This window comes from Psammomys obesus, unplaced genomic scaffold (assembly GCF_907164565.1).
Source record: "Psammomys obesus unplaced genomic scaffold, mPsaObe1.curated_primary_1811, whole genome shotgun sequence".
In the NCBI taxonomy this organism is placed as follows: Eukaryota; Metazoa; Chordata; class Mammalia; order Rodentia; family Muridae; genus Psammomys; species Psammomys obesus.
The window spans coordinates 957125-976430 of NW_026596125.1; the positions used below are offsets into that span (position 1 = coordinate 957125).

At 42.6% G+C, this 19306-nt stretch overlaps 1 pseudogene; it reads left to right on the forward strand.

Annotated features, from left to right (window-relative positions):
- Window positions 1-17065: 17065 nt before the first annotated feature.
- On the forward strand, window positions 17066-17637 carry LOC129665187 (peptidyl-prolyl cis-trans isomerase A-like; annotated as a pseudogene).
- Window positions 17638-19306: the final 1669 nt, after the last annotated feature.

Consider the following 19306-nt stretch of genomic DNA (forward strand, 5'->3'; position numbering starts at 1 on the left):
TAACTATCAGTCGTTAGCTAACTCAGCAGAAGCTTTAGCAGGTTTTGAGGCAGCATCAGCACCTGCTCTCACAAGGGTTAGTATGTAGTGTCTTTGGGGCTGAATTTAGGAAACCAGAAAAAAAGCAACAAGTTTTCTAAACAGGCCTAAACTTTGCACTGTGAGTCTAACCCAGGAAAAAAGTTGCTAAACAGCTGCTCCTGAAGCAGATGGTGAAAACACCACCCACCACCCACGAGCAGCTTACTCACATCTATCTCCAGAAGTCTGGTTGGCACGCTAGAAACAGATGTAGAGGACTGTTTAGTGATTGTGTTGGTTTAGGAATCACTCAACATCCCTTTCAAAATCCTTGTTTCTTTTTTTAAAGTAACAAGTGCAGTCAGTTGAAAGCAGAAAGAGTGAAATCACACCCTCTGGGAAGGGTATGTGCTGCTACTACCACCCCTTCCCCTTGGCCCCCCATTTCCCTTGTGACCTTTGTTCCCAAGACGCTGTGGGAGACTCACTGCAACCCTGAATTAAAGGAGTTCTTAGTCTAGAGTCATGGACCTCCAGCAAGGTATGCAGTTTAGAGAAGATATCCTCTGTCTCTAAAGTTTTGTCAAATCAGAGAGATCTGGCTTAAAGGTACATTTTGTGCCATTCTGTGCCATTTCTGCTGATTTGCTAACCTTCTGCTGGTAGGATATATTCCTTTTTAACAACCTTCCCTTTTAGAACAAATTGAGATGTACAGAGTTCCCACATATCCCACACCGAGGTTCCTCTCTTACACATCTTACATTGTATGTTACATTTGTCACAATGAACCAATAGAGAGGCATTAACGGAAGATTATATTTTAGCCAGATTTTATGTGTGTATGTTCAAATGTCCATGTGCATATAAGTGTGGAAGCCAGAGGGCTATGTTGGGTGACGTCTTTAATTGCTCTATCCTATATATATATATGATCTCGAAACCTATAGCTCATTGGCTAGACCAGCTAGCTAGCAAGCTCCAGGAATTCTGTCCCTAACCCCCAGTGTTGGGATTACAGGCTTGCATTGTTATACCCAGCGTTCCTGCCTGCCTTCCTCCTTTCTTTTCCCCCCTTTCTTTTTGTAAGTGTATGTGGTAAGGGGCACGCGTGTGTGCACACAAGTGTCTGTCTCAATTACCGTGTACTTTACTGAGGCAGAGTTGTTAGCTCAGCAAGAGGTGGTGGGACCCTTATGAGGCGGGGCCTGTGGAGGGAGGTTAGTCGCTGGGAGAGTGCCCTTGAAGGTGATGTTGGGACTTCTTCCTCTTCCTCGCTCTCTTCCCAGCTTCAAGAGAATGCTGACTTACACTGTCCCTAATATCTCTCTTCCATCACAGTTTCCTACCCAGTATATCACATTTTAGTAGTTAGTTAGATTTCCTTTTAGGCAACTCTGGGTTGTGACAGAATCTCAGTGATGATTTTGACAACGTTGAGTAGTAGTCCTTGGTCAGGTATTTGAATACATTTTCTTATGGGCAGGGCTTTTGTCTTATCCTTTTTATGTATGATAGGGTACCTAGAACAACATAGACTCTTGGAATTTGGGGGGGGAAATAGTCCTAAAAATGGGTTGTGGTTATTAAATAGGCTTGTGCCAATTTAAAAGAAAGTATTCTGATCATAGTAAGGGTGAGAGTAGGGTAACACTGGGCTACGCAGCTTTGAAAGCGAATACGAGTGTTGTGAGATATCCCCTACCTCAGGGCTTGTGATGTTATACAAGTGACTGTGAGGAAAGATGGGCTGAGAATGGTAGGTAGGCAAGAGGAGACTGCAGTCAAGAGGATTTCTGCAGTCATGACATCAAGAAGTAGCAGTGTATGGAAACTTACTAGTACAGATACAAACACCAAGAGAACAGAAGTGATAAAATTGGGAGATAGTTACATACTAATCCTTTATTACTTACAAAAGTGAATCACAGATACTGAGGTGCTGGCTAAAAAATAGAAAACAGGCCGTTATAAAAATCAGGGTATTCCACAGATAGAACTATGAGAATAAAACCACAAATCTTAACTGATTATTAAAAGAAATACAGAAAACAAACTACCCATTAATTTTTTTTTTTAATTCAAGAGCTGGGAGTCTAACAAAAAGATAACAAAACTTAAGTCCAAAAGTAACAAATCCATGCCATTCAGGTAAACTCAACTATGAAGTGGAAGATGATTTCAGGGGAGATGACAAAGTGGGTAAGAGCATTTCCTGTGCAAGTATGAGGACCTGAGTTTGACTCTCCAGGACTCTTAGTAGCCAGGCATACTATAACCCGAGTACTGGAGAGTGGAGATGAGCAGATCCCCAGAGTTCCCTGGGTAGCCAACCTACCTGAAAGGGTGAGCTTCAGGTTCAAAAGGAAACCCTGTCTAAGGGGGCGGGGGGAGACAGAAGAGAATAAAAGACAGCACCCAACATCCTCTTCTGGCTTCAACATAAGCATGCACACACATGCATATACAGGCATATATCATACATAACAACATCAAAAGAATTCACCACTTAAAATGTGGAATCAAAACTCAAGATACTAAAGGTATTACAAATGATTCAGAAAAATTAGTTCAAAAAATTAAGAATTTCCATTAAAACACAGAAAAAAAAAGATCAGGATTTTAATAACAAGTCGGGCACGGTGGCTCAGTTTCATAATCCGAGCATTTGAAAGCTGAGGCAAGAGGATTGGCACCAATGCCAATCCAGCCTGATGAACATAGTGAGATCCTGTCTCACAAACAAGAAAAACAGTCTTACTAAGGGACACATTCTAGTGTCAGAAGTTGTACCCTATTAGCAACGTTGAGCAAAAACTATGGGGAAAATTAGAAATAAAGGACAAACATCAGTGGCAGGAATTATTTAAACATAAGGATGTGAAGATCTAAGCATATCATTCCGGTAATCTGACAGTGCGTGCAGAAGTTCTAAGAAGGGAGGTGGCACAAATCTGGCATGAGACAATGATGGCAGCAGAAACAAAGGGCACCGAGTGGTATGTGGAGGCAGCTTGCCATTGTGCCATCAACAATTCTCTCAGGCTCCCCAAGTCTATGGACAACTGAAATTTCTTTATTGACCTGACCACGTCCCTGCAGTCAGAATACAGCAACTTGCTTCTTTGCCCACTTGCAGCTGTCTGCAGTTTTACTCGAGGAGAATGAAATTATGGTCTCTAAACTGCTAAAAAACACTTGACGTTTCCAGGTAAAAGCAACCCATTATTAACACAGTAAACTAGTAATTGACCATATATTTTCATGTTTCCTTTGATAAAGTTAAACTAATCTGAACTTTCAAAAGAAAAAAAAAACAAAATAAACAATACCTGGCTATGCCTTAGTCTACAAAGAAAACTGTAGTCAAGTTCAGAGACTGGAATTAATGTGGAAAACAGTCATGAAAATGCAACTAAACATCAGATGGTATAAGCACGTCTATAGTGTCAGGGCTTGAATGCCGAGGCAGGAGAGTTTGGGGCCAGCCTGGACTCTGTAGAGAAACCCTCCCTCACAAAACAGACAAGCCAACAGGCAAACAGACTAGCACCAGTAAGAAGTCAATAGAGCTGGGATGTAATTTAATGGTAAGGCACTGTCCTGTACCTTTCAAGGCCCTGGCTTTAAACACTGGCACTGGGAGGAAAAGAAAAGACTTCAAACTTTGGTACAAATAAAACAATCTAAACTGAAATTAAGGATATCTGGAATAGTTGCTACAGAGAATTTTCTATACATCATGAACTCAGTGATAAAACTATGACTGTGTTCAGAAGAAAGTTAATATCCAACTGAACATGTTAGAGGTTAAAACCAAGTAAACCAAAGAAAACCAGAAGGTAAGAAAATAAAGGTGGAGATTAATGAATTACATAAGATAAAAACCAAGTACAAATATGATAAACATGTAGTGCAGCTAAACAAGAGGGGGAAAATGTTTTGAAATTGGAGTGAGGAGGTAAAATTACCACTATTTGCAAATAGGAATGTATAGGGAGAAATTGCAGTAGGATCACTAAACAAGGCATACAGGCCTCAAGCTAATTCAGGAAATCAGCATGGTACATAATTAAGGTGTCTTTCATGTATTCAAACAAAGACTTGCTCACCTTACTGCAAGATACCGTTAGTTAAATGGCCTCCAAAAGAAGTTAAGGGGCCTAGCAGTAAATAAAAGAAAACCTGGAAAAGCAGTCTGTTAAGAGATAGTGTCCTCTCTACATGGCAAGGAGTTGTACCCACAAACTCTTAGCAGCTGTCTTGGAGAGACACCATGACCATGGCAACTCTTACAGAAGAAAGCATTTAATTGGGGCTGGCTTGTAGTTTCAGAGGTTTAGTCCACTATCATCATGGCGGAAAGCATGGTGACAGGCAGGCAGTAGAATACTGGAGAAGAAGCTGGGGGTGCCGCATCTGGATCCACAAACAGCAGGAAGAGAGGCTCTGACTTGGCCTGCGCTTTTGAAACCTCAGAGTCCACCCTCAGTGACACACTTCTTCCAACAAGGCCACGCCCCCTATTCCTTTCACATCTATGAACTCCCTCAAAGCTATGAACCTATAGGGACCATTGCTTTCCAACCATCACACTCACCTAAACAAGACCCGAACAATGACACCAGGCCAGCTAGCCAGGTGTACATGGCGGAAAAATGAAACGAAACTGTGTCTCAAACAGGTATTTCATTGGGAAAATAATTATATTCTAGATAAACGCTTCCAAAGATGTTCAACCACACTCAGAACTTAAGAAAGTTAAAAAAAAAATAACATTTTAACATATGTTTACAAGCAAGAAATCAGTTGGTTACAATGCCCATTTTTTTTGAGAAGTGAAAACTCGTGTTTACTAAAGCATTTATAATCGTTTCAACACATTAATACACATTCATAGAATTTATTATGACACCCTTCTAAATATGCTTTGGTTATATTTTAAGCTCATGAAATGTTGTACTAATACATTGTGAAATAGAAAAAGTAGAATATAAATTCTATATTTAGTATACAGGTCATGTAAGATACGTGTGATCCTGTAAGATATCTTGCGAGATATCCTGGAAGGATATCTTTATCCTTTGATATATCTTGGGGGTCAGACATATCTATGTATAATAGAGAACTGCTTTATTCTTTCAATGACAATTTAATAACAAGGTAAGCCCACAACTAATGAATCTCAGTCATTTGTAATATTTTACTCTTATTAATAATTACAGAATAATACACCCCATTTTGTTTCATATCTGTATAACTCTACAGAAAGTTCATCACGTTTAGAAAGGTTACTTTGTGTTTGGGTTTTTTTTTTTTTCATTTTGTTTTGTTTGTTTGTTTTGCAATACATTTTTTCTGTGTAGACCTGACTGTCCTGGAACTCATTCTGTAGACCAGACCGGCCTCAAACTCAGGAATTTGCCTGACTCTATCTCTGCCTCCCGAGTGCTGAGATTAAGGGCGTGCACCACCATGCCTGGCAAGATTACTTTTTTCCTTTTTCTTTAATTACAAAATAATTCTTTCATGGTTATTTTTAGGTCAAAATTTAATTTTTTGAGATGTGAATCCTACTTGATCTTTTTGAGGCGGTTACTCACTTGACCCAACTCAATTTTGTTTTTGTTTTTGTTTTTCGAGACAGGTTTTCTCTGTGTAATCCTGGCTGTCCTGGAACTCACTCTGTAGACCAAACTGGACTTGAACTCAGAGATCTGCCTGCCTCTGCCTCCCAAATGCTGGAATTAAAGGTGGGTGTCACCACCATCCAACTAAAATTTAGGTATTAAAAAAAAATTTGCCTCTTTCCTTCCAAAATGGATATTTCATTTTATCATGTCATTAGCTATTCCATTAAATTAACATCATAATGTAAGAGTGAAAGCTTCCCAATAGAGCAGAAAAAATACCCCAATTAGATAATTCTAGATGCGACATGCATGTGCAGGATGCAGCCATGCCCTCCTCCTGTCTGTAGATTCTGCCTGCGCCTGACCTCCGTGCACAGATGCCAAGTTGTGGGTGAGGCACATGGCAGGAAGGGGCTGGGGCTTTTAGAAAGTTGACATCAGAAATAAGCTACTGTGAATACAGGCCTCTAGTTCTCTTAAAAAAATTTTTAAAGTTATTTTATATGTATGGATGTTTTGCCTGTTTGTTTGTCTGTGTATCACATGTATGCCTGGTGCCCTGGAATGCCAGAAAGGGACACTGGATCCTCTGGAACATTAGGAATGGCTGTGAGCTTCCATGTGGTTGCTAGGAATTAAACCTGGAAGAGCAGCAAATGTTCTCAATTGGGGAAATTACTTCTCTCTCTCTCTCTTTTTTTTAAGAGAAAAAGCTTCTTAGGCCAGGAAGTGAACCAGTTCCATTACATCCCAAAGAAGCTTCTAGATGAAGCTTCAACAGGTACAGATTTTTTTTTTTCCAGTTTGCATTGAAAGACTCATTTCTAGAAGCTTTACAACTCTTTTTAAGAAAATGTTATTAGCTGGGTATGGTGGCACATGCCTGTAATCCCAGCACTTTGGGAGGTAGAAGCAGGTGTATCTCTTTGAGTTCGAGGGCAGCCTGGTCTACAAAGTGAGTCCAGGACAGCGAAGGCTACAGAGAGAAATCCTGTCTCAAAAAAAAAAAAAATTATTTACTGTATTTCTGTGTGTCTGTGTATGCGCATGCACCCTGTGGTGCTTGGAATAAGAATGGCCTCCATAGGCTCATAGATTTGAATGTGATCAGAAAGCGGCACTACTTGAGAGGGATTAGGAGGTATGGCCTTGTTACAGTAGTTGTGGCCTTGTTGAAGGAAGTGTGTCATGAGGGATGGGCTTTGGCATTTCAAAAGCCTAGGCCAAGTCTAGAGTTTCTCTTCCTGCTGCCTGTGGATCCAGATGTAGAATTCTCAGCTACTTCTCCAGTACTATGTCTGCCATCATGCTTCCCATCGTGATGATAACGGACTGAACCTCTGAAACTGTAAGCCAGCCCCAATTAAATGTTTCCTTTAAAAGTGCTGTCATGGTCACAGTGTCTAGTCACAGCTATAGAACACTGACACACCCATAAGTGTAGGTGCGTGTACTGGCCATAAGAGGGCACCAGATTCCCCTGGAACTGAGTTCCTAGTGGTGGATGCTGGGTCTGGGATTCTGGTTATCCGCAAGGGGCAGCAAGCACTCTTAACCATTCAGCCATTTCTCCAGCCCCCAGCTGTGTCTGGAAAGTAACCCTTTAATCTTGTTATTTTTCAGGGTTCTCTCAGTTTCATCTCTGTTCTGTTTTATATGGCTTTCTTAAGTCTGTGTGAATTTCCAGTCATGTTCAGCATTAGCATTCCTCCCTACTACCGGCTCCTCATGTCTCTGTCTCTCTCTCTCTGTCTCTTTCTCTGTCTCTCTCATCCAGGGCCTTATACATGCTAATCAAGCATTCTATCACTGAGCCATATGCCCAGTGTCTTAGTTAAGAGTTTTAATTGCTGCAACAAAACACCATGATCAAAAAAGCAAGTTGGGGAGAAAAGGGTTCATACAGCTTATACTTCCAAATTACTGTTCATCACCAAAGGAAGTTAGGACAGGAGCTCAAATATGGCAGGAACCTGGAGCAGGTCATGGAAGGGTGCTCCTGCTCACTGGCTTGCTTCACATGGCTCTCTCAGCCTGCTTTCTTATAGAACCCAGCCAGGACTATCAGCTTAGAATTGGCACCACCCACCCATGAGCTGGGCTTTTCCCCGTTGATCACTAATTGAGAAAATGCCTTACAGCTGGATCTCATGGAGGCCTTTCCTTGGCTGAGGCTCCTTCCTCTCTGATGCCTCTAGCTTCAGTTGACACACAAAACCAGCCAGCCATTTTTATTTGTTTTAAAGACAAGATCTCACTGTGTAGCCCAGGCTAGGCTCAAACTTGTAATCCTCCCACCTCAAACCCAAATGTTGCTATTACAAGTGTGAGCCACCTCGACATTTGGCCTGAGTGTAGTATGTAAACAACGGAATGCACACTTTTAGTAAGTTTAGACAGATATAAACCTGTTGACGACCACCACAATCAAGACTCAGAACATTCCCATCGTCCTAAACGCTCCTCTGTGTCCCTCACTACTCAGTCCTCCCTGGAACTGAGCCCATGGTGGAGGCACGCACTGGGAACAATGCCACAAGGTGAGGAATTGCTGATATATAATAAGCTTATTTTCCTAGACGGGAAGCCAAAACAACCCAAGACTTTCTCAGAGGCTTGATGAAAGGACAAGGGGAATTTTAATTCTGTGACCTTGTCCAGGAAAGGACTTGGCAAGACCAGTTTAGGGCTGGAGCCAGTTCCTCAAAAGAGTCAAGGTTGTGGCTTCTAGGGACCCAACCCTCCTGGGCTGTGGTTAGCATTATTTGGCAGCTGTCTGAGGTATCCCATGTTCTCTTCGCCAACACTGTCTGACTTAACTCTCTGCTGACCTTGGCTGTCCCCTGGCACCCTGCAAATAGTATATATGATGCTGTACTTCTTAATAAACTTACTTGGCATAGGTCATTAGCTTATGCAAGACTTCCTGGTTACAGCTATTGTTTTGTCTTATTTCTCATCCTTGATTTTTCCATGTAATACTTTGATTTTGGGTCCTGCTGGTTCTGGACATTTAGAGCTTCAAACCAATGAATCCATACAATGTGTTTCCTTTGGAGCTGGCTTCATTTGTTTATCATCCTGTTTTTGAGCTTGACCATGTTGTTTGTTTTTACTTTTACTTTTTAATTAATTAATTAGCTATTATTGTGTGTGATGTGTGTTTGGACCTGGCATCACCATACTTGAATGGAAAGAATTTAAACACTAAGCCATCTTGCCAGCCTAGTTTGCTTTTATTTCTGCATAGTATTTGTTTGTACTTTGCAACAAGAAGAACAAATCACATCACATTAGAAATTAAGAATAAGCAGGGAGTGGTAGCGCATGCCTTTGATACCAGCACTCAGGAGGCAGAGGGAGGTAGATATCTGTGAGGTCGAGGCCAGCCTGGTCTACAGAGTGAGTCCAGGACAGCCAAGGCTACACAGAGAAACCCTGTCTCAAAAACCAAAAAGAAAAAAAAAAGAATTAATAATAAATGCTATTTGGGTTCACTAGTGCCTTCATTCATTCACCCACGTATTGTCTCTGTGTGTGTGCACGCACACTCTGTGTGTGCAAATGCACATACACATCTGTGCACATGTGTAGAGACCAGAGATCAACACCAACTGTCTTATTTAGTCACTCTGTACCTTAGTTTCTGAGACAGGATCTCTCCCTGAACCTACAGCTCAACCAATTTGACCAGGCTGGCTGGCCAGCAAGTCCCACAGATCTTCCTGTCTTCCCCTCTTCAGCACTAAGATTATAGGACTCGTCAACCTTTTCAACCTTTAATTTTTTTCCTCGTTCCACAAACATATTTTTGAAGCCTCTATGTATCAGCAAATGGTTAAATGTAGGCTACAAGCCAAGCATGCCCCCAAATCCTAGTACTTGGAACACTGAAGCAAAAGGACCCCATTTCAAGCCCCTGTCTCAAAATAAAACAAAAACATAAATACATAAATGTAACCTGGTTCTAGCTCAGTATTTAAAGTGATGGGGCACCAGAATCCATGGTCTCTGTAGACTTCATGAATAATGTATTGCATTATTTCATTAGAACAAAGTCAGATGGCTGCCAGAGCCAAGATAACACGTCTGTGTTCCAGGCAGAAAAAAAAACTATATATGTCATTTTTATCAGAAAAGCAATCGTCCTCCCAGAAGTCCCTGAGAGATTTCTTCTTATTTCATCATCCAGGAATGGATCTCAGGACCATCTATAGACTCCAGGAAGTTAATGAGGCTCTTGCAAAAGGAGATAAGACTGACACATACCAATCTTGACACAAGGTTGGCACAGTGTCGTCCCAAACAAAGCCAAGGCTCTGAACAAGAAATTCATGCAGTGTCTGGCAAGGCTTCTTATGATGGCTGTGAGCCTTGGGGAAGCGTCAGCACGGACGTGGTAATAGAGTATATGCCAGCACATGTGCAGAGCTCTTCTTTAAACCCATCTAGTGGGGTCTCTAAAGCGTACAACCCTTGGCACATTTATTCCTGTTAACAAATGGGCTGGGGCTCTCAAAGTTCTGACTGTGTAACTTAGCCCTTTATACAGAAAGGTACAGACAGATAACATTTGCAGGTTCCCCTGAAAGGGCCCCCTCAAGCCTCAAGAGCTGAGTACTTTCTGATGTAACAGATCTCAGCCTTCCTAGTTTCTTCAGGTAGGGGTGACTGCTAATGTAAAATTATTTCTGTTACTACTTCATAGCTTTAATTTTGCTTCCGTTATGAATCAAAATGTAAACATTTGCTATACAGAGTTATCTGATACAGGACCTCTGGGAAAGGGTCTCTTGATCCCCCCAGTAGCTACAACTTGAGAACCCCTGTTCTAAGGGAACCTACATTCAGATCCTTCCTTTACAGTATTCCCCAGGCATGCCCACTGCTCAGCTCCCCTCTCTGTCTCTGAAGAAAGACAAATTCAGTTTGTATTCTAAAAGGCCAGAAAAGTTCATGCTTTGCTTTCCTGAATATGGATAAATTAAAAAAAAAAAAACCAATTCACATAGAGAAATATAGTTAGGATAAAGAGCAAATTGCCAGCTTTAGAAGTCGAAGTCTGACTTGAAGGCATGCCTTTGCTGTGTTAACCCAATGGCCATTCAAACCAATACAGCAGATTTCAGTATTCCCCATCAGAAAGGCTGGGCAGGACGACAGTAGGCTTCCCCACCAGAATAGGCTTACTGTAACAATCCTGCGGCAGGTATGAGCAAGACATGCCTATCTCTTTTGCCAGCTTGAACATGGGAAGGGGAGAGGATGGAAATGGACACATGGTTTCAGAAATGGACACATGGTTGATTTGGGGCCAATGAGATAAGTGGTTGGATTCCAGGAGCAGCTGTCTAACAGGTACAGAGAACTCTGCCAGCTCTGCATGGGATGCCTGGAGCCACTGCAGCCACATTGCCGCAGCTTGACTCTGCAGTTATGACCTCCTTTTTAATTCCCCCAACGGCAACATAAAATGCAACAGAAGGCTGGCAGTGTAGCTCAGGGGTGGGGTGTTTGCACAGTACTCTGAAGCGCTGGGCTCTATCTCCTGCTGTGTGTGTGTATGTGTGTGTGTGTGTGTGGTACACACCTGGAGGGTGGGGGGGATGTTTCCAGGGCAGTGACAGAGACAGCGGCAATAAGCTATTTCCTTAATGATACCACTGTGAATAGGAGCAACCCACCCTGAACCTGCGCGCGCGCGCACACACACACACACACACACACACACACACACACCCTTCCATCTGGAATTTCTGTTCTATAAGTGAACTGTTGTCTTAGTGTTCTGTTGCTGTGAAGAGACACCATGGCAACTCTTACAAAAGAAAGAATTGAATAGGGGATGGCTTACAGTTTCAGAGGGTTAATCCATGACCAGCGTGTCAGGGAACATGGCTGTGAGGGCATAGGCAGCCTGCTTCTGGATTGCCTACTACCTGTGTGCTGCCCACCAGGTGTGTGGCAGATGCCGTTCAGCTGCGCATGCACGAAAGGACCAACCCACCACTTTGCCTTGCTCTTACCCGCCTACCTTTTTCTCTCTGCCTCGATTTCTTTCCTGGGAACCTCCCCATCATGTCTCTCTTTCCTTTTCCTCTCTATCTCTCCACCTCCATCCAATAAATCTCTTTTATATAATATCTGTTGTGTGCGTGGCGGCATAATTTTTAAATAGGCACGAACAGTAGTCCCTGATGAAACATGAATCTCACTTTTCTTTTCCTTTCGTTGTTAACAATGTCCCCAGGAAATTTACTCTGGGATCTTTAGCTAGTTCTTTAATAGTATAGTATGCTAGGCACACAGACGCACACAGACGTAGACCATCTTAGCCTCCATTCAGCATGGAGGGCTTAGTTAGAAAATATACAGGGAGAACGCCCTGGCTGAAAAGAGCTTATTCCTGCAGCTGCAAGATGTTAGCACCGGATCAGTGCTTGCCTGCCTCTACCATATCCTTTGTTCTAATAGAAAGCAAAACACCTCTCAGCTTCATCTCAGAGTAAGGTTAGCCTCTCTGCCGCTTCATTTCCTTGTCCTTACTGACCGGCTAACTTTCTTCTTGGGACACAATGTATAGGAGCAGAGGTTGAAGGAAGGAAGGAGAACAGCATGTTCAAAGGTGTAAGGTTGGGCGAAGTTTAACTGAGGGCTTCTCTTGTTCTCAGCTAGACCCCAACCCCAGGCATATCCAATCAAGGGCCTCACAAATGCTAAGCTCAGCCGGGACCCTAGGCTTCATGCTTGGAGGAAATTTGCAATGGCTTCAATATCTCTTTTCTGGGAACAACTGTCAAGTCCAAAGGAAACTCCCTCTCCTCCAAATTTTGGAGCCTCTTCCCTTCTACCGACGGCTCCTACTAAAGGAGCCATTTCCTTATCAGTGTCAGAAGGGACACATGGCTGTAGTGATGTTATTACCATACCAAAGTGTATGCTAGCCTCCAGGCTCACTGGGTACCTATGGCTCTTCGCAGGCTTCTCACCCAGCTCCCTACCCTAAATTTCTCCAACTCATGGGCTTTCCTTCCCCAGCTTCTCATTCCCTATCACCCTGCCATGTCAGCTATGTGCTTTCTTGGTCCCACCTCTCTCTTTTTGTTTTTCTCTGTTGTCCCCTTTCCCTCTCTTTTGGTCTCCTTTGCCTACTCTCTCTTCATCTTCTTCTCTTGCTCCCTTGAACTCCACGGCCTGGTCCAATCTGATGGCCCTGTTCAGTGTACTACTTTCTCTCTGGACTCTTCTGGATGCCTGTGGCTAAGCTCTCCTTCATATCTACAATAAAAATCTTTTCTTCAAACATACTTTGGAGTGGTCAGGTCCTCAGCTTATATACGTGCTGCCAAAATCTTCAGTTTATACACTGTCTTCATTTCAACTCTCCACAAACTTCTTTTTTTCTTAACCTTTTTTTTTCTTTTTTGTAGGACTGGAGACCTAACCCTTAGCTACCTACATGCTAGAACCTTTATTCTTATGACACAATCAATTTTTTTATTTTTCTTTCAATATTTAGACTCTCCAGAAAAGGCACTCCCTAACATACAAAGTTTATTTAGTATGTGTTTTCAATTGTCTATGTGCTTGATTCTCTCTGAGCTATAGCCTAAACCTTAATCTCGAGATACTTTTCTCTTTAGTATGTATATATGTATGGTATGTACAGGTGTGTGTGTCTGTGTACTTGGAGTTGGTGTTAAATGTTTTCTCACTTGCCATCTTTTTTAAATCGTGGCAGCGTCTCTCACTGAACCTTGAACACTCTAATTTATTGCTATTCTAGCTAGGCAGCTTGCACTGGGAGCCGCCTGTGTCTGCCTCCAGGGTGCTGAAATTACAGATTCCCAATTTTCACATGGGTTTTGGGGATTCTAACTCCTATCCCTGTAAACACTTTATCTATTTAGACACCTAGCTCCCTAATGACTCCACCAACTTTTAATGTTTTTGTAGAAGTTTCTACCAAAAAGGGGTATGTATAGGTCTTGAGGAAACATTTTTTTTTTAAATCTAGAATGAAAATTGCGAGACACTTAAAAACACATGCTAAATAAACTTTGAATGCATGTAGGAGAGTGCCTTTTCTGGAAAGTTCAAATAATACAATTCTTTTCTCCGTCTCCAGCATACCACATGGCTTATTACAGATACTTTGTAAAGATATAGATATGAAAATAAGAGAACAGATGAAGATGTTTTAGAAACTCAAGGAAGAATGACCAAAGAAATAGCTATTGACCACCAGGAAACACTGTCAGTGAGGACCAAGGAAAAGCCTCCAATAAGAGCAAGTGTTTAAGCTGCCATCCTTACTGCCTGGGCCTCGTCAGACAAGTCCTGAGGAATACTTGGTGAGTTGAGTGCGGTAACTACTGAGTTTGAAACTGGTTAATTTGAGTGGAGGTAATATTGAAGTTAAGTCCAACGTGAGGAACCATGGGTAGGAGAATGTTTTCATGATCCATGGGCGTGAAAAAAAGGGCATAGCATAGAACTGAGGAAGACAACATGCTGGAATACAGTTTTGTTTTCTTCTAAGGTAGAAAGTGTTTCAGAGTACCCAACGGTCAACATGAGGGACCTACTGGGATTTGAAAAGGCAGAGGTCTTAAACACAGGACTGGGAAGTCATCCAGAGTCAGGGACCAGAACTTTTTTTCCATGTGAAATGAGGAGAGAACAAAGAATAGCTTCAAGGAAGTGCTGGAGTATTGGTGCTACTAATGTCCTTGTTTTGTGGATTCTCTACTCTCTGAAAAATCACAGAGATAATCTGCTGCTAATGAAAACACAGAAGCTTTGGAGGAACAGGGAGGAGGGACTTAAGCAGATGTTTGAAGAGCAGTGGTTATATCGCTAGAGAAGCCAAAACAGAACTGGAGGCCAGTGTGGGCAACACAAGTCTTTACATCACACAAATGAGTAAATAGACAAATTCTTTTATGGAAATGCGGAAATAGAGCTTCCAGGTGAAGTTATGGTCATGGAATTGGGGTACACTGCTCCTTTCTAGCATATGATATTCCTCTCAGGGAGTCTTTCAGGAAGTGAGAGGCTTATATGAAAGTTCCTCTTCACCACAGGCTTTCTTTGCTGGTGAAACTGAGTGACTCAAACTCAGGTCAGAATTGTGGAGATTATGATGTCTTTAAGCTGCCATCCTTAGAGCCTGGGCCTAGTCAGACAAGTCCTAAGGAGTACTTGGTAAGTTGAGTTGTATTTTTTCTCATTGTTCTGAAGAAACTTTAACAAAGCAGCTTAAGGAAAGAAGAGTTCATTGTGGCTCACAATTAAGGATACTATCCATCATGGTAGACCAGGCTTGTCAGAAATATCATGAGAACCCTTAAACTATAAGTCCTCATGACTTCCAGGCTGTCATCCCTCAACTCAGCAGCTAAGAGGAGGCTGAAGAGTTCCAGCGAGTGGCTGGGAGTAGAGACTGCGGGGACTACAGATGATCATGTCTGCTAAGAAGAGAAGCAGCAGAGAGCTAAGATCATGGAAAGCAAGCAACCATTGCGTGCCCAGTCAGGAAGTAGAGAGAGATGAGTGAATCCTGCTGTTCAGCTATTTCTTCTATTTCATCCCTTCCAGAGACCCCACTATTGATAGTGGCATCCACCAAAATGAAGTTTGTTTCCTAAGTGGTTCTAGATCCTGTGAGGTTGGCAACATCAACCATCACAAAGGGTAAAAAGTTACTGGTACCCTTTCAATTATACAGAAGAGCAAAGTTTGCCTTCTTAAGTACATAAGAAAAGCCACAGGGAAAGATCTGTTGCATAGAGATGTTTTCAACATGAGATCAGAGGGACCCAACTCCCCTTACAGGTATTTGATTTTGAACACTGTTAAGTACAGTTGAGAATGTTAACTTCATGGTAGATCTTTATCATAAGAATCCTTTAATATTTTTTTCTTTCAAGTAGCCAAACTCTTAGGAACAGACATACTAGCCACTTGATTGACAGCTACCTTGAACAGGGAACTACAGATCAAACAGTTCTTTCCTAAGCTATATAGTGGGCTTCCAACATGGCAACCCAACCATTTTGGGCAGTGAACAATTCATAGATCCCTTGAGGAAACTACTCCAGGGCAAAGACCACTACCACTGTGGCTGTTGCTGAAAGCATGGACTTAGTTGCAGGAGGCCTTGCTTTAACTATAGCAGTTCCAGGCAGCTTGTCCTGGCTCCAGGAGACTTCACTACACCTACGACAATCCTTGGTGACACCTAGACAACCCCACTCATCTTGTAGTTATTCTCATTAGGAACAGGGAGGAGTGCTGTGATCAGTATACACTTCAGGCTTGAGGCTGTTGGACCGAGAAGCTGTGCACAAGCATGCCACACTCTTCTTCTGATTATATAATCAATCCAGGAGGCCTCTCACCAGGCACTGCCCTCCTCCCCTGATATTTCAGCGCTAGGCCCCAGTCAAAGCTTCTCTCAAATGGTCTTTATCATGGGTAAAGTGGGATGGCTGGTAGCACAAAAAAAAAAAAAAAAAAAGACAAAACTCCAGCTGGCAGCAGCAGTAGAAGACTGTTGGATCAGAGAGACTCCCTAAACTATAAGCCCTCATGACTTCTAGGCTATCATCCCTCAATTCAGCAGCTAAGAGGAGGCTGAAAGGTTTCAGAATATGACTGGGAATAGAGACTGTGGGGACCACAGGTGACCATGCTGCTAAGGAAAAAGGCAGCAGAGAACTAAGCTCATGGAGAGCAAGGGACCATGAAGGGCCACTGGTAAAGGTCCAGAGTGCCACAAGAGGTTAAGATCTTGGGCTCAACACCTGTAGCTTACACGCTAACTCCAGCCACTGGGCGGCTATTGGCACTCAAGGGCTCTTGTGTCCCTAACTTGAGTACCTATAGCTGCAAGTCTCTGGCTTTGAACCCCTTCATCTGTAAGGCCTCACTGTGAGCCTCTGAAGTCCAGGGCCCAGCCCCTAAGTCTGTGGCACTCAGAACTGCTAGTACCAAAGCATTGCCTGCTTCCATCTGGACAGAGGAAAACAACGAAACAAAAATCGCAATCATCTCTTTTGTGATAAACGCAAAGCCCTAAAATAACTTCTTAGAGGGTCCCTTAGGTGGCTATTAGCCAGAATAACAAACTTTCCAAGCTTTACCGATTTACTTCAAGTGACGTCAGGATTAAAAAGATCAAACCAGAGTTAAATTAGAAAAACACGAATGCTCAGCACATTGTCTTCAGAGAATAATCTACAGTTCTACAGTTATTCCTGAGCTCTGTCCTCATTTTAACACAAGTACAGACCTCATGAGGTGTACTTTAATAAGGCTGTGGCAATTTATCTGGCTACAGTATCATACTTTCTTTCATCCCCAAATCTGAACATTTGTCTATTCGTCAACTTTCAAAATATCTTTCAATGGTAGCTTTTAACATTCAGTACTTTGGGCTTTGCAGACACCACTGTCCCCTGTCACCACTTATAGCCATAGTCAACCCCACCATGTTCTTCAACATCAAAGCCGATGGCCAGCCCCTGGGACACATCTCCTTTGAGCTGTTTACAAAGTTCCAAAGATGGTAGAAAACTTTCCTGCTCTGAGCACTGAAGAAAAAGGATTTGAATATAAGTGTTCCTCCTTTCACAGAATTATTCCAGGATTCATGTGCCAGGGTGATGACTTCACACACCATAATGGTACTGGTGGCAGGCCCATCTACGGGGAGAAATCTGAGGATGAGAACTTCATCCTGAAGCACACAGGTCCTGGCATCTTGTCCATGGCAAATGCTGGACCAAACACAAATGGTTCCCAGTTTCATAGCTGCACTGCCAAGTCTGAGTGGCTGGATGGCAAGCATGTGGCCTTTGGGAAGGTGAAAGAAGGCATGAACATCATGGAAGCCATGGAGCATTTTAGGTCTAGAAATGGCAAGACCAGCAAGAAGACTGTGGACAACTCTAATTCTTTTGACTTGCAGGCATCTTAGCCACCAGACCATTCCTTCTCAGGAGAGAGGCCCTACCCCATCTTCTCACCCTACCCTGTAATTTCTGCTCTCTGAGTTCCATATTTTCCTCATTCCCCTCCAAGTTTAGCTGGATTGCAGAATTAAGTTTATGATTACGAATAAAAAGTAAATAAAAAAATTCAGAACTCAGGAAACTCCCATGCTATTTGTAAGTTTACACATCTCTGTAATACAAGAATGTAATAAGCTGTCAATATTTTTATAACGTTTCTTACTGTGAAGATTCTTAGCCAGTTTAATAATAAAATCAGTCATGTTTCTTGTTTAAGTCTGTATAATACCACCATCTCAATGTTACAAGGTGTCTCCAAGGGACAAAAGATGCTTGATGTTATCTGATGAAAAGAATGCTCTCTGGGCAGATGACTCAGTTGGTAAAGTGCTGGACACACGAGTCTGAGTTTGGATTCCCAGCTACCACAGAGGAGCTGCACATAGTGGCATGCTTTGTCACTCCATCACTACGAGTGCAGAGACCACTGGCTGCTTAGAGCTCACTGGTCACTCAGTCTAGCTGAATCATTGAGGTCCAAGTTCAGTGAGGGACTCTGTCTCAGAAAATAAGGTGGAGAGTGACTGAGAAAGACAACTGACTTCAATCTCTGCCTTTATATTTTTGTACACCTGTATGCACACACACACATACACACACACACACACAATGAAATTTGGAAATACTGTTGCTGTGTATGTGCCTGTGCTTGTGTGTGCACAAAGCTAAGTCCGACCTTGGGTGTCATTCCCCAGGTGTTGTCCCCCTTGTTTTTAGAGATAGGATCTCTCACAAAGGATCTCACAAAGCAGTAAGCCCTGGGGATCTGCTTGCTTCTGCCTCCCAGTGCTCAGGTTACGAACACCCAACGCCATACCCAGCCTTTTCCATTCGGATTCTAGTGCTAAGGTCTTACTCTTGCAAAGTAAGAACTTTTTTTTTTTTTTTTTTTAACCAACTGTACTGTGGCATTTTAAAACAGTCCTTCCAGGAGGAAGGGAGAAGCTCATGAAACTCAGAAGATAAACAGACAGTCACATGTCTGGAAGGCAGAAACTTGCCTTTCAAGGACCCCCTCCCCAGCAGAAAAAAAAGGAGCGAAACAGTTGCGGGAGAGGAGTGTGACTAAGCCCAAGTGTAGGGAGAGGAGGATTCTCCCTCTCCACATTCTACAAGCTGTCCAGAGGGCGCTGTAGCTTTCCTCACTTTCCTGTGAGGCAGATGCTTTTGAGCCAGTCCTGCTCCCTGTGAGTAACCCTTCACCCTTACTCCTTAGTAGCCCCAGCAGAAACTCATTGCCTCATCAAGTTTATATTGGTATAATCATTACTGTAATCTGTTGTGAGTTCCCTTTCTGAAATAATAGAAATCTGTGTGTAAAGATGAGTGTGAGCATGTGTGTGTATGTGTGTGTGTGTGTGTGTGTGTGTGTGTGTGTGTGTGTGTGTTGTGTCTGCCTAGGAAAAGTCTCTCATACACAACCAGTTGAGCTATCTCTCCAGCCCAAAGGTTGCTCTCTTAAAAAAAAATAGCATAATTTCTGGCTCTCCCCCTTTCCCCTTCTTAGTACTAGGGCCATGCTTGGCAAGTGCTAGATCTCCAGCTCTCTTTTCTTTGAGAGAGAAAGAGAAGAAT